Genomic DNA, 13,165 nt, shown 5'->3' with positions numbered 1-13,165 from the left:
GAAGAGGCGGCGACGCGGCTCACCTGACGTCTGTAAAGATCGGGCGCTTTAGTGGAGCTTTTTTGACACTTTTATCTAATCATGGATTGATTCAGCTTTAGCTAAAGGCACCAAAATGCCCTGCTGAAACGCCTGATCTTTTCAGAAGCTGCAGAGCTGGCTTGAAACAACACACTGCTTCTTTTGGTAAAGGGCTTTTTTATCTTCTTAATGTCTGCAAGCAGCCACAGAGATCTAACTTGTGCAACCAAGATGGCTGTGGCTTGTGGGTGCTGAGCACTCACCCGTTTTTTTCTGGTGGGTGCTTGAGCCCCGGAGCACCCACGGAGTTGGCGCCTATGCATGGAGGCCAAATGACCCCCTCTTCGCTCTCCCATAGAGGGTAGCTCTATCTATTATCCCTTTGGGGAGGCTACATCAAGGCCAAGGTGTGGTTCTTGGAGAGCAATAAATCTCAAGTGTCAGATCAAGGAGAGATGCCCATTTGAAAAGAAAAGGCTGAAGACAACCTGCCACTGGACCTTTCCTGATTAAACTCAGGGCCCGGTAGCGGTTGCAGCAGCTGGCCTCAGCTGCCATAGCATCACCCAAGGAGGGAAGTGGTTTCCATGGCACTGGGATCCAAACTATCCAGGGCTTTGAGTACATGATTATATCTCCAGAATAAATGTTTAGTATAGTCAGAGACATGACAGACTAGAAGGGCCAAAATCATGTTTCCACTAATAGCCGTTATAAAATTCCCATTGTTTTTAGTGGGGTCAGGACTGGAGCCAACATATAGACTGTGAACAGAAACTCAGCACATCGCTAACTTTCCTCCTGTCTGCCTATCTGTGTAAATATGTTACTTGAAATAAATCTGTCGGGGGAATGGGACAAAGGATGGCTAAGCATATCCACACTTTTCAGGAGTGTACAAGGGCTGCATCAGTGAACTGGGGCCAGAAACCCCCCAGACAGACACAGTGCTATGCCCAAAAAATAGCTCTAATATAAACATGGATCCCTCTGTTTATTTCTTTTACTTTCTACTGCTTCAGTGAAAGACCAAGGACACATTGATCTTTTATCAGTTCATCTGCCGACAAAGAAGAAGGAAGCACGAGAGCTAAATGTCCTGGAAGAGACTCCAAACAGCCCTAAAGTCTCTCCAAATATGGTGACTTTTCCCTGGTTTAATAAGCCAGACACAGGGCCAAATACCTAGCTGGTCCAAGCCGGTCCATCTTCACTTATTTCAGTGTGGGTCTGCCAGTTTGGGTTGGGGGGGAGCAATACTGACACCTTTATTTTTCATTTCCTAACATTTCTGGGGTGTTCCTGAAAGCCTCTGCTTCTGCAGGTGTGTGACTGTGCAAGAAGCTCAGTTTTAATTATTCTTTTTTTTTTATAAAGTCTCACTCTCATAACTGCAGAGGAGAACGTGCAAATGTGACCTGGAGCTCAGAAAGCAGAAGATACAGAAAAAAGACCCCAACCCCACCCTGATTGTTTTGTTTAAGTCTCATATGGCTTGATGCGCTGGCGCTAGTGCTGCATAGGTCAGTAGAAGATGTCCCCCAGGCCCAGACTTGAATTTTGGCATTGGGTGATAAATAATGCTGGGATCCTGCAGGTCTCTTTCTTTGTCACCTCCTGCCTGGGGCACTGGACGCAGAAGCAAGGTAAAACTCCTCTCTGGTATGCAGGGAGAGGGGGCAGAGGTTTACCCTGCTATCATCCTGTGCTACAACATAGTCCCATAGTGAAATGTGGCTGGCCAGCCTATGGGTTTGGCTTTTACCATTGAAGTGAAAAAGGGCTGCGTGTCTGGAAAAAGAAAAGCAGCAATTAAATTGTAGCACAAATGAGTCTCGGAGACCTTACAGTGCAGGCAAATCTCACGTGCGTCACTACAACTCCACCGATTCCCAACATTTCACTAGTGTTCAACAGTCAGAAAAAGCAGAATTCACTTCATTAGAAATCGCAAAACGTTCCCACTGTTTTCTCCCTGCTGCATGTCTATTTAGACCTCTCTGAGTCCATTTTGCCACTAGAAGATTTGCTGTCTTCATTTTGTCCCCTTGTAAACAACAGAGACTTGCTCTTCAAGGTCTACCTTTTGTGGGGGGGTTTTTATGTTGTTGCTAGCTAATCCTATAATGGGGACTGCTTACATAAGAGGTAAGTTTGATCCAACAACACCTTCATTTTCAGTTCTTTATTTTGTAAGCAAATTTACAAGTTTGTTTTTTGCTGCCATATCTGGACACCTCTCATATGTTAGCAATTTTCCCATAATAGACCTCCTTGGAGCAGGAACATGCTGATCCCATTTATCTGATAGGGAAGTGAGGTATCAAGAGGATTAGCTTGATCTTTCAGGAGAGTTCGGTATCCCCACTACCCGTGGAGGAGGTAACTAAGGGGATGAAAACCAGAGCATGAGTGAACTCAAAGGATGTCTCTGGGGCTAGGACCCTAGGGACTCTGGAGTCATGGAGCGTGTCTACACTGCAATCAGGAGGGACAAGTGCAGCATGCTGCCCGTCATCAGCGGTAGGAAGCCACAGCTGCACAGGCTTTAGCAAGGGCCATAAAAGTTGACCCCGGACCTTGGGGACTTTAATTAAACTGGCCAGTTTACAATACAGCCTGTGCATCTTCACTCCCATCACTACCCAACCTAGCAAGATTAAAGCTACTTTGGGTATGTCTGTCTATGATACTGACCCCCTCTCCTCCAGTTATCACGGAGACATAGCCTTAAACCAGTGCCACAAACACAAGGCCAGCCAGCTTTCTGCTGCACTACCCACTTTGAGTGTGGGAAAATGGGGGCAGGATTGCCTAATAGCAAGTGAGTTCAACTGAGAGCTGTATTAGTCATGTGTAAGCTCAGTATAAGCAAAGGCAGCTGCCAAACTTGACCAAGTGCTGTGCTGCTGCATGGCTCTGAGACAGGGCTCCTTCGGCTGGGTCAGCTGGTTTGCTCAAGACTACTGCAGCAGTAAATCATGAACCAAATGCTCTCAGTAGCAGTTTATGAATCAGTCTGGTTTCCTACGCTGTTTGCTTACAGTATCTGAAGCCGTCAACTTCATAAAAACCCTAATCCATGGGAAAGATATAGGGCCAGCTTCCAGGCAGCATGCCGCCGACTCCATTGTAGCTTTCCAGATTTACACCAGCTGCATCAGGCTTATAGACAGAGGGTAAGGACACAAGGGGAGCGTACCACATGCCTGCATGTGATGGGCAGGTAAGCCACAGCAGGGATGCTGACAACTTAAACTGAGGCTGCAGCCTGCCACAAAGAAAGCTCATATGTTAAGTACTGTGGAAATGTGAGAAAGCAAGCCCAGAGCCAGTCATTGCAAAATTCTTCCTGCAGACTAAACCCAAAACAGCAGGGGCCTCTACCCTGGGAAGAGATGCTTCTCCAGATTGCAAGCACTTCTCCCTTCCACTTCACAGCCTTACCCTCTACAGCTCCATCTTCTACTCTAGGGGCATCATACATCTCATGCATGGGCCAGATCTGGCCCACAGAGCCTTTTCCTTCATCTATAGGGCCCCTGGTAGGTCTGAAAATTAGGGGTATGGCAACTAGGGGTTGAGGCCCGCCGCAGAATTCATGGCTACAGCGCCCCATGGGGTACAGCTTTCAATGGCAATGGGGCAAGCAATGGCTGTGCCAACAGAGCGCCACTTGCCCCCCTGCCACTACTGCTCAACACACTGGTGCTGCCACTTGCCTTGTTCCTGCTGGGTCCAAATCCAGACCTGGCCTTCAAGGTCCAGATCCAGCCGGGGGGAGGAGGAGTTTGACACCCCCATTCTTCAGTAATTATACGAAACACGAGGAGTCTCCTTAGTCACAGCCAAACTCAATGATTTTCAGTGGCAACAACAAAATGAAGTATGGGAATGCCTTTGGTGAGCTCAGATAAATCACTTTAGATGAGTAAGATGTTGACATTCATAACCTCACTGTAGTTACACTGGGGTTGAGCATTGCAAATCTGTTTACAGCAGTTCCAGCAATTCCTTAGCTTTGGCAAGAGAGAAAACCTCTGAACAATCACTGTACATATCAATCCAAAGCAACCACACTGTGTAAGCATGCTTTGGAAGAGGCGATGAGAGGGGGGAGCTGGAGCGGCTTCTGCTTTCTGCAGGCTCGACTGCAAACAAAATTTACAGCTAGCAAAGAAAATCCATAGATGTTTATCAATGCTAACACATTTCTGACATTGTTACACTAAACATTTCCTGCCCTCATAAATAAAGGGGGAGGCAGTAATTCTGGAGTGAACATCTCATTATCGTCAATCGTATTTAAGCTTATCAGCAATCTATTAATTTACTTTGAAATAAAGTTAAACAATGCATGTTGGGGGAAGGCCTGATTGAACGCTAAAGCCTTAGCAGCCAGCCAATGTGAACATATAGGGGGTTTAGGCTGGCGGTTCCCAAAGAAGGGCTTTCAGCTCTGCTTTTGGTATGACAGCGAGTTTGGTGAAGCCCAGTGACTTCTGCAAGGCTGTGTCTAGAAGGGTTGGACTTGTTCTGGTATTTCTAGCAGTGCAGTGAGGAGCTCTTTAGGGGTGCAGCTGGGGACAGGAAAGGCACCTTGGGACTCAGCCAGAGCCTTCAGCTTCTTGGAGATTTGGATAGTGCTGTGAAACCACGGGTGCCTAGAGAGGCTGTATAACTTAGCTCCTCCGGTTGGTCCGTGCTATACCTGGAAGCTGCTTAGCTCCTGGTACAAGCCAGCATAAGGCATAGCTTAAAGTCACTGTAGCCCCCACCCACTCTTATAGCTGTGAATTGTGTGGGGTGCCTCTAGAGACAGTAGATAAAGTAGGTACCGCTGCATTGCCTTTTAGCTGAACCTTTCAGAAGAGGTAGATGTCCCCACTGTCCATGGGGTGGATGGGCCAGAAGGGAGGGATAGAATATCGATGCTTTAATATGTAGTTGCAATGGTTAAAGGTTTAAAAAGTTTCCCCAGCTGCCAGCACAACTGATCATTGTGACTGTTCGGTGGTTTTTCATTGAGGTGCTACTGCAGAGATGTTGGAGACAGGGATCTATGGAGAACCGGTGAACGGCTTTTCAAGAAGTTGCCCGCAGAAGGGGGCATCACGGATGAATGAGAAGAGATGCTTGTCCGGGAAGCAGATGCATGAGTAAACAAGGTTGGAGTCACTGACTTAGAAGAGGAGGTGGGGAAATGGGGAAGAAGGGAGACTCAGGAGTGGACACAAACAGAAGAGGAGCTGAAGGGCCTTGCGTAGTGTTGGTAATCGGTGTTTTAACCCAGTAGTGGGCTCATGAAACGTTTTATTACAACCAGTAATGGGAGGCATATTGCTGCATGGACTGTGAACTATGTATATATATTGGGTAGAACAGGGCCATCTAACCTGAGGGTTGTTTGCCCACCCGCAGCTCCCCCAATCACTCTCGCTGCAACAACAGCCGGAGTCTCTGGGTTTCCCCCTCCCTCCATTAGCTTCCACTTCCCACGGCAGCACCAGGAAGCAGGGCAGAGTGGATAGCTGACGGTGAGGCCAGGGCCATGTGGACACGGGGGGGCAGCAGTGGGGTGGGGGCATGGGTGCAGTGTGGCCGTGTTGGGGGAATCCATGCAGTGTGGCCCATGGCTCACCTGGTGCTGTCTGGTGTACAGCCCCCAGCCACTTGCAAGTTGCACAGCCCTGGGATTGAACATGAAAAAAGCAGTGTTGTTGTCCTAGTTCTTGATGCAGCCAGATAGTTGATTCCTGTATTGAATTTCAGGGGGATCTGGATCAGAGTAGGTACAGTGGTTGAGCTGTAAGTGTGAACACCAGCCCAGAAGAAGAGCCAGCTTATTCCATAACACTTATTCAGCTTTGAAGGTGCACTGATTAGAAGGAAATAGAAGAAGAGCAATGTTTTTTTTTTGGTGATAACTTTTACTGGCCATCTATATAGCTGGGAGAGCTGTTGGACAAACTTCTTGGCGTCAGGTCTTGTATTCCCCCCAAAATGATTTTTATTCCATAATAGAGTGTCCATACAGAATGGTGTTCTGCAAAGGCTATTTCCCCAAATAGACAAGCCCCTAAGGACCTTCTTGGATTGGAGGGACTGTTGGCAGATTGTAAATGAAAGATGCTATATGAATGTAAAAACCTGTAAGCCACTTGGGCTGGCTGTATGTATGTATGTGAGGCCTGCGCCTGTCGTGTTGCCAGAAGTAGCAAGAACGTCCAAACGCTACCCTGATTCCAGAAGCAGAACAACAGGCATTGTTGGGAGAGGAAGCACAAAAGCAGCAATGTCTTGATGTATGAGGTCTATTTCCAGAGCAATCGATAGGGAATGAAGTATGCAAATCCTTATTCCAACTAATGGGAAATAAACCTTTGCTTTTCCATCCCGTGCGCTGAAAAGTCACATGCAACCAATACCACTGTGACGTTAAACTATATTATTGGTTTTTAGGCAACGCACAGCTGATAATTAAAGACTCATGCTGGGAAATTGTACATAGAAAAATGATTAACTACTGAAGCAGATGTAATTTGGTTTATAATGCTAAAACCAGAGTCAATCAGTTAATTTGAAAAATAGAGCAGTTATTGTCAGTCACTTGAGCAATTAAAATCTCTTCAGAAAACTGAAGAAGCTGAAAAGCTTCTCTAACGACTGAAAACTGTGTAACCATTTTGCTTTTTAGAAGTTCTGGAAGATGACGTCCTGCTAATCAACAGATATAACCCATCGGCCTGATTCTGCAATCTCATTCGCGTCGATCCTGGTAATCCTAACTTTCTCCTTGACCAAAAAAAAAGGAATGATAGCAGAGCTAGATGGTATCCGACATGAGGGAATAGCTTCCTGTATTGTGTCTCCATCACTTTGTGGCCACTAACATGGCCACCAGATGCCACTGGATTGTCTAAATGTCTTGAGAACATGAGCTTACATTGGGTTAATTAATGTGGGTAAAAGGTGCGATCATCAGTCGCACACACAGCACAGCAGCACCTGAGTGACCAAGGAGGTTTTGCAGCTGCTGAAGAGCTAGCCCTGACAAACGTGGCTGCCTTTTAGTTAATGGAACTGGGCTTGGCAAGGGCATTCAATCTGCATTTGGCAAGGCTGTCCTTTTCCAGGGGGTTGGAAATCCTGAATTAACCACCAGGGTGAAGCCTGCTGCCAGTCTTACACAATCAGACAGCTAAATAGACTGCTCATTGCTTTCAATTTGCTTTCAGTGTTTAACTCCCCCTGCTAAAATTAAAAACACCAGTTTGGTGTTAAGGAGGCCATCTGTATGGGGAGAGGGCAGGGGGATGCAGTTGTGCAGTTGCATTTCCTCTTGATTCCTGCTCCACCCCAACTTTAAAGCCAACTGTCTGGGATGGGCAGCAGCATTTCTATCTGGGCAGTGCTGAGCGAGTCAGTTGACTTCATGGCTCATTATCATCTACCTGATTCCTGCTAATCTCTCCCCAAACCACAGGTGTTAATCACCCTCTCTCCTTTGTAATGGTCTGGATGTTCCACTATTCAAACTCATTTTTCTGTCTGTTAACCAATCTTAGACATGTCTCTCCTCTATTTCATAGCCCTGCAGACTGTTTTTAGTTCTGCCTAAAAACCTTTTCTTAGGCATAGCAATATTAACTCTAGTGCAGAAATGGCTGACAGTGAAATATTGAAGGCTCTGTCAAGATGCTGAGAAAGATCAGATTTTGTTTTACAAATCTGAGTAAGTGATGTACATTGGACTATACAACTGAAATGTTCTGACTACAGAACTAGTGAGACAATAACTTTTGGCTATTGTTTGCCTTGTGTTTTTTTTAAACAATATATTATCTAGCAAATTCGTGCAATTGTATCAATTATATTGTTTTTTGGTTTGATCATAAACTGACTAATATACTGCTAGGCTTCTAGCAGGTCAGTAAAACTTCTAGTTGATCTTGAAATGCAGAAAAATATGTGTTGTGTTATATGTGATGATGCACCCCCACCACCTGTATTTCCCTTTTTTCAAAATCCTAGATTTGCCCATGGATATGTCACACTAAGCATGGACTCGTAAAGGAAAGCACTGTGACATGTTTTTCAATTAAAAGTTAAATTTTGAGGTGGGAAGGAGATACTTTTTTGGTCAGCTTTAGCCAGAAGTTAGGAACTTGAATAAGTGACCTGACCTCCAAGGACAGTGAGCAGCTTCAGCATTTCAGATGTTTAGTATCCCCCATAAAGAGGCTCTAAGGGTTCGCTTGTTAATGATTATAAAACATTTCTAAGATAACAATACAACAAATCGCTTGTGCATTCACCCACGTAAGCATGAGGAAAAATCCTTCTCATTTTGTCTAAATGCTACTTGTTTCTTATAAGCTTAAAATATATTTTTGTACCATTTCTTTTCTTCACTAAAACTCATGTTACTGTTTCTCCCAGTAATTTTATAAAATATAATTCATTTAGATTTAAAAAGGCTTGATGGCTTTTCTTTTATCTCTATGAACGGTAAGTGATATTAATGCCCAATTATTTAGTTCTTGAACTCAAAGTTCATTTGCATATGAAAACATTAATGTTTTCCTAATTTTTAAAATGTACATGTTATCTAATTTCCATTTTAAATCCCCATTTTTATGTAATCAAAGAGGTAAGTAATAAAGTCGGAGTCAGAAACTAAATGTATATTAGCCTACCTAATGAGACAGGCATTTGTAAGGTAAGATAGATACATTTTAATTGACTTAAATCACAAAGATATGTAATTATTTGACTAATTAATCCATTTCTAAACAAGGGCTGAAAAGGTAAAATGACTTGTACCAAATAGAAATAGGACTTGAATGTCAATTTACCCTTGAATATCAATTTACAGATCTCTGTTTCGGGCTCTAGTTCTGCCCAGTGAAGCTAATAAGGAAGTTAATCCATGACCACATATATTTCATATACATCCAAATGAAGGTGCCTTGAAATATTCATGTTTACACTGATTGTGTACCCATGTTAGGAATCAATCTGTGCATAAAATACATATATGCTGTATTATAGAAAAACTACCCCATTTTTTTTCTTCAAAAAATATTGTGTATTGTTACTTCCTTAAACAGATACTGGGAAAACTTATTAAAACAGACCGATAAAATGCTTTCAGAAAATGAAGTTGTAAATATAATGTAAATGCTAATGCACATTTTTAAGACCAGGACTTACCTAATCAACAAGACATTTTAAACAGCACAGAAATAGGTTCTTGGACAATGGAACTATACTGTAACAAGGTTAGGTCTGTTAAATAGTACATCATTGTAGAAATAAGAAGAAACTTCACAGCAATTGCAATTTTTTAATTGACTAAATGAAGAAGTAGGCAGGCAATATTAAATAAGTCTTTCTGGAAACCCACATATACTCCTAATTAAACACTGAAGTTTTCCTCTTCTGGATCCTTGCTCATCCCCTTCACCTTGTGTGCACTCTCATTCTTTTGTGGTCAAGCACAGTTTTTGACGGGGGGAAAGGGGTGCCTTTACAGCTGTTTCTAAGAAGATGCAGTCCGTGAGGATACCTCCTTAAGCCGGTGCTCCTTCACATGCAGTTACTCGGTAGCAAAATATACTCTCTCTCTTTGATTTCTGTCTCAGTCCCAAAACACTCATGCTTCACTTTAAGCATGTGCTTGTGATCTGTGGCTTGGGACCTTACAACCTAATCCCGCAATATGCTCCCATGCTGGGGTGGGAGGGGGGAGGGAATGACCCGAGCGCTGACTGTATTTGTCTTTTAGTTTGCATTTCATGAATTCCTTTCCAAAACGCATCAATAAAAACTGCTTTTACTTAAGACACCTGGAAATGAGTGTTGGTTCTGGTAACTGAGGGCCCATGAGAGGCAGCCCCTAGAAAAACCACAGATCTCGGCTACGGTTTTAGAACTGATCTCAGCGCCCATCCTAGGATTAGGCTGTGTTAGTGGAACAAAACCTTCCTTTGTTTCAAAGTTTCGTGTCTGAGCTTATGCCTGTACTAATGCTACAGAGTTAAATATATTAACATTATTGAAATAAAAATGTGCGTTACACCTCTAAATCATTGATCTTTAAGAATATAACACTGAGACAAGCTAGGGAAAAGGGAACCCAGCAACAGTTCTCCTTCCATGTTCCTTGACTCAAAGGTGAGGTCCCAAACAGATCTGGAAAAATATCCAGATCCCGAATCCGCTACCTGATCCAACGGCAGACCCTACGCAACCTCCCAGAGAGCACTGGCAGAATTAGCAGGTCTCATTAAGCGCTCTCTTCAAGTGAAAGTGTAAGTGAAACAAAAAAATCAGTCCACAATAAAATAACTATAAAAGTAAAAAAGCAAATTATTACAATCTCAAATTGGCATTGCATTATGTTCTAAATCATGAATCCAGCCACAGCTAAAAGTTTTATAGGAATATTTTAGTGTACTGGACAATGTTCATCCAAAAACATGACTTCCTTTCTTTCTTTTCCTGGCATAAATCCTGTTTTTTTTCATTTATTTCCTATAATCCTTCCAATTTCCACAAAGGACACAAAACAGATATACAATTTTATAAATACGCATCAGTTAATGTTTGATGTCTTATCATTTATATCCCATTTCTAAAAGGTTTTTGCATTTGACCAGTAAGAGTTTTAAAGCCCTTAAATGGAAACAGAGCGCTTGGGATTATTTTTGGCACGTTTCATATTTTGAGGCACATGTGAGAAACCACAGACTCGGACAGGGTGCAAAGAGTCAAAATGCTCATGAGAAGTTAGTTCTATTTCTGAGAAAAGTGTTGGGTGGGAAGCAGTTTTCTTGTTCTGCGAAAGTTTAGGAGATTTCAAAATGTTTCTCCATTTTACGTTGAGATGAAACTGAGCCCTTCCAAACTGTGAAGGCAAAATCACCTCTCATATGTCTTTGATGAGAAAGTACATCATGGAACCATGGGACTTTCCTAATGAAGAGTTTTTGAAAAAACATATTTCCACGAAACGTTTCTGTTTTGCTGCATCTGCATTCTTTAATGAAGAATGGATTGTGGTAAAGTTCCCAACTGCCTCTAATTGCAAGTGTTTTTTTTTTACTTTGTGTGAAATAAATGCAAGCATCTTTTATTTATATGCTAGTGCAGTATGGGAGCCAACCCACTGCCTTGCATTATCAAGGTATCCCAGAGACCTTTGAAACACATCGGCAGTGCAATGACTGCAGAAGCAAAGGTTTGTCACTCAGCCATTGTGGGGCAACTCCCAAAGATTCGACAAGTCAGTGTACCCATATTGCAGAAACATGGCATCCTAGGACTGAGGAAACTGCCACTCTGTGAACAGTAAGAGTGGCACAAAGGAGACACAGATTGACATAATCAGCCTTTCCCTGCCTAGGGCATCACCTTGAGTACAGTAGAGTCAGCCCCAGGTTAGGAGGCATTCCTGCAGGAACAAAAGACGCAGCTAATCACCGTGCTAAGGCTCTCTGTCCCAACTGCTGAAGCAGCACTTTGGGGATGTGGGAACAACAGGGAGCACCATCCTCTATGAGCCAGCGCCTGCTTGCAGAGGAGGCCACGAGCTGGAAGAGCAGAACTCTGGGGACAGCAGACGGGAAGCAGGAATATGGATCAAAGATTAATAAATAGGGAGGACATAGAAGCAATTAATCTGGATTTCATAGCACTCCATGTGTGGGAACACCCCTTGGGAGAGAAGTGCTTAATCAGCCCCCTTTTTGGCTGTCTTGACCACATGTTTGTCTACATCCACTTTCCAGCCCCTTATGCCATCTCCTCTGCAAGCAGAAACTCGGCTGCTTTGTGTTGGCTCAGCATTTACTCCAGTGATGGGTCTAACCCACCGTCTAGACTGAAGCAACAAGTCAAGTGTGCTCCTGCAAGTCAGACTATTGAAGCTAAGTGCACCTGAGCCGTGCTAGATCTGTTCCCAACACGCCTGTCTTGCTCAACAACCAGCAGGTCCCTCACATTTTAAAATGCTCTTTCTAATCAGAGAAATCTACCCAGCATCTTGCAGCTGCCCAGATTTGCCTTGTGGGTGGCTAGCTGTTCACAAATGAGGCAGCTGGCAGAAATCAAATGTCCCCCTACTTGGTGATCCTCTCCAAAATGGTAAAGGAATGATGGGAAGTGGGTAAGTATCCTGGAGCTGTCTGACATACATGCAGGAGGAGACAGGCTCCCTGTTTACAAATGCCCTGGGCTTACTGCTCTGTCCGCATTAGTTATCCTCCCCGACTGACAAGCTTTCCAGGGGCCGTGTTTGTAGAATGGAGCACAGAGTCTAACGTATAATGCTTTGTTTTGTCAGCTTAAAGACACTTAAAATGCAGGATTTCCAACTTTGGTTTTCTCAGATCACGCTTCAACTTGTGCAAGCAGCTCTCCTTGGATACAGCAAGCACGCCCACATGCAGTTTGCCCATGATAGAGAGCTATACATATGAGCTGCACAACAAAAGTCATGCACATCTCAGGTAAGGAGGTGCTCCCTGCACTACAGGCATCCACAACTGACCTTCCTGAAATTCGAGCGTAGATTGGCTTGTGTGGCAATACCCAGGAACAAATTTGCCTCAGGCCAAAGAAGGGCCTGCATGGGGTAAAGGAGCAGTTTGGAAGGGGCATGCTCCCTGAGGGCCTCTCTCTCATCTGTTCTTCAGGACTTTGAATGCAACAGCCTTACAATGCAAACGCAGTACAATTGGGGCCCAGAAACAGACCTTACTCACTCAACCACAAAACCAAACCCCATCTAACCCGTCAGTGAGCCTGCCTGCTCAGTACTTTCCCTTCCAGCAGTCAGGGAGCTCTTTTCAACACCACCCCCTCTCCGCCTTCTCTCAGGAGCTCTGGCACCATTACCTAAATGCAGTCCATCTGCAAGGACTTGGCCTGCACCATATTTTACCCGATAACTCCTTGACTGCTGGAATCCAGACAGAACCTGCTTGGGGTTATTTTTTCTTGGCTAATAACATGGTTTAATTCACCACTCCTGTCATACCCCCAGGACAAAGCACAAGTGCCTGCTTTGGGTAGAGGGGTGTAGGTTGTAGCTGTGCTGGTCTAAGGACATAGGCAAGCAAGGTTCTTTGGGTAAATC

The sequence above is a fragment of the Gavialis gangeticus genome, unplaced genomic scaffold (assembly GCF_001723915.1).
Source record: "Gavialis gangeticus isolate Ggan-Ray unplaced genomic scaffold, GavGan_comp1, whole genome shotgun sequence".
NCBI classification, from domain to species: domain Eukaryota; kingdom Metazoa; phylum Chordata; order Crocodylia; family Gavialidae; genus Gavialis; species Gavialis gangeticus.
This window is presented reverse-complemented; position numbering follows the sequence as displayed.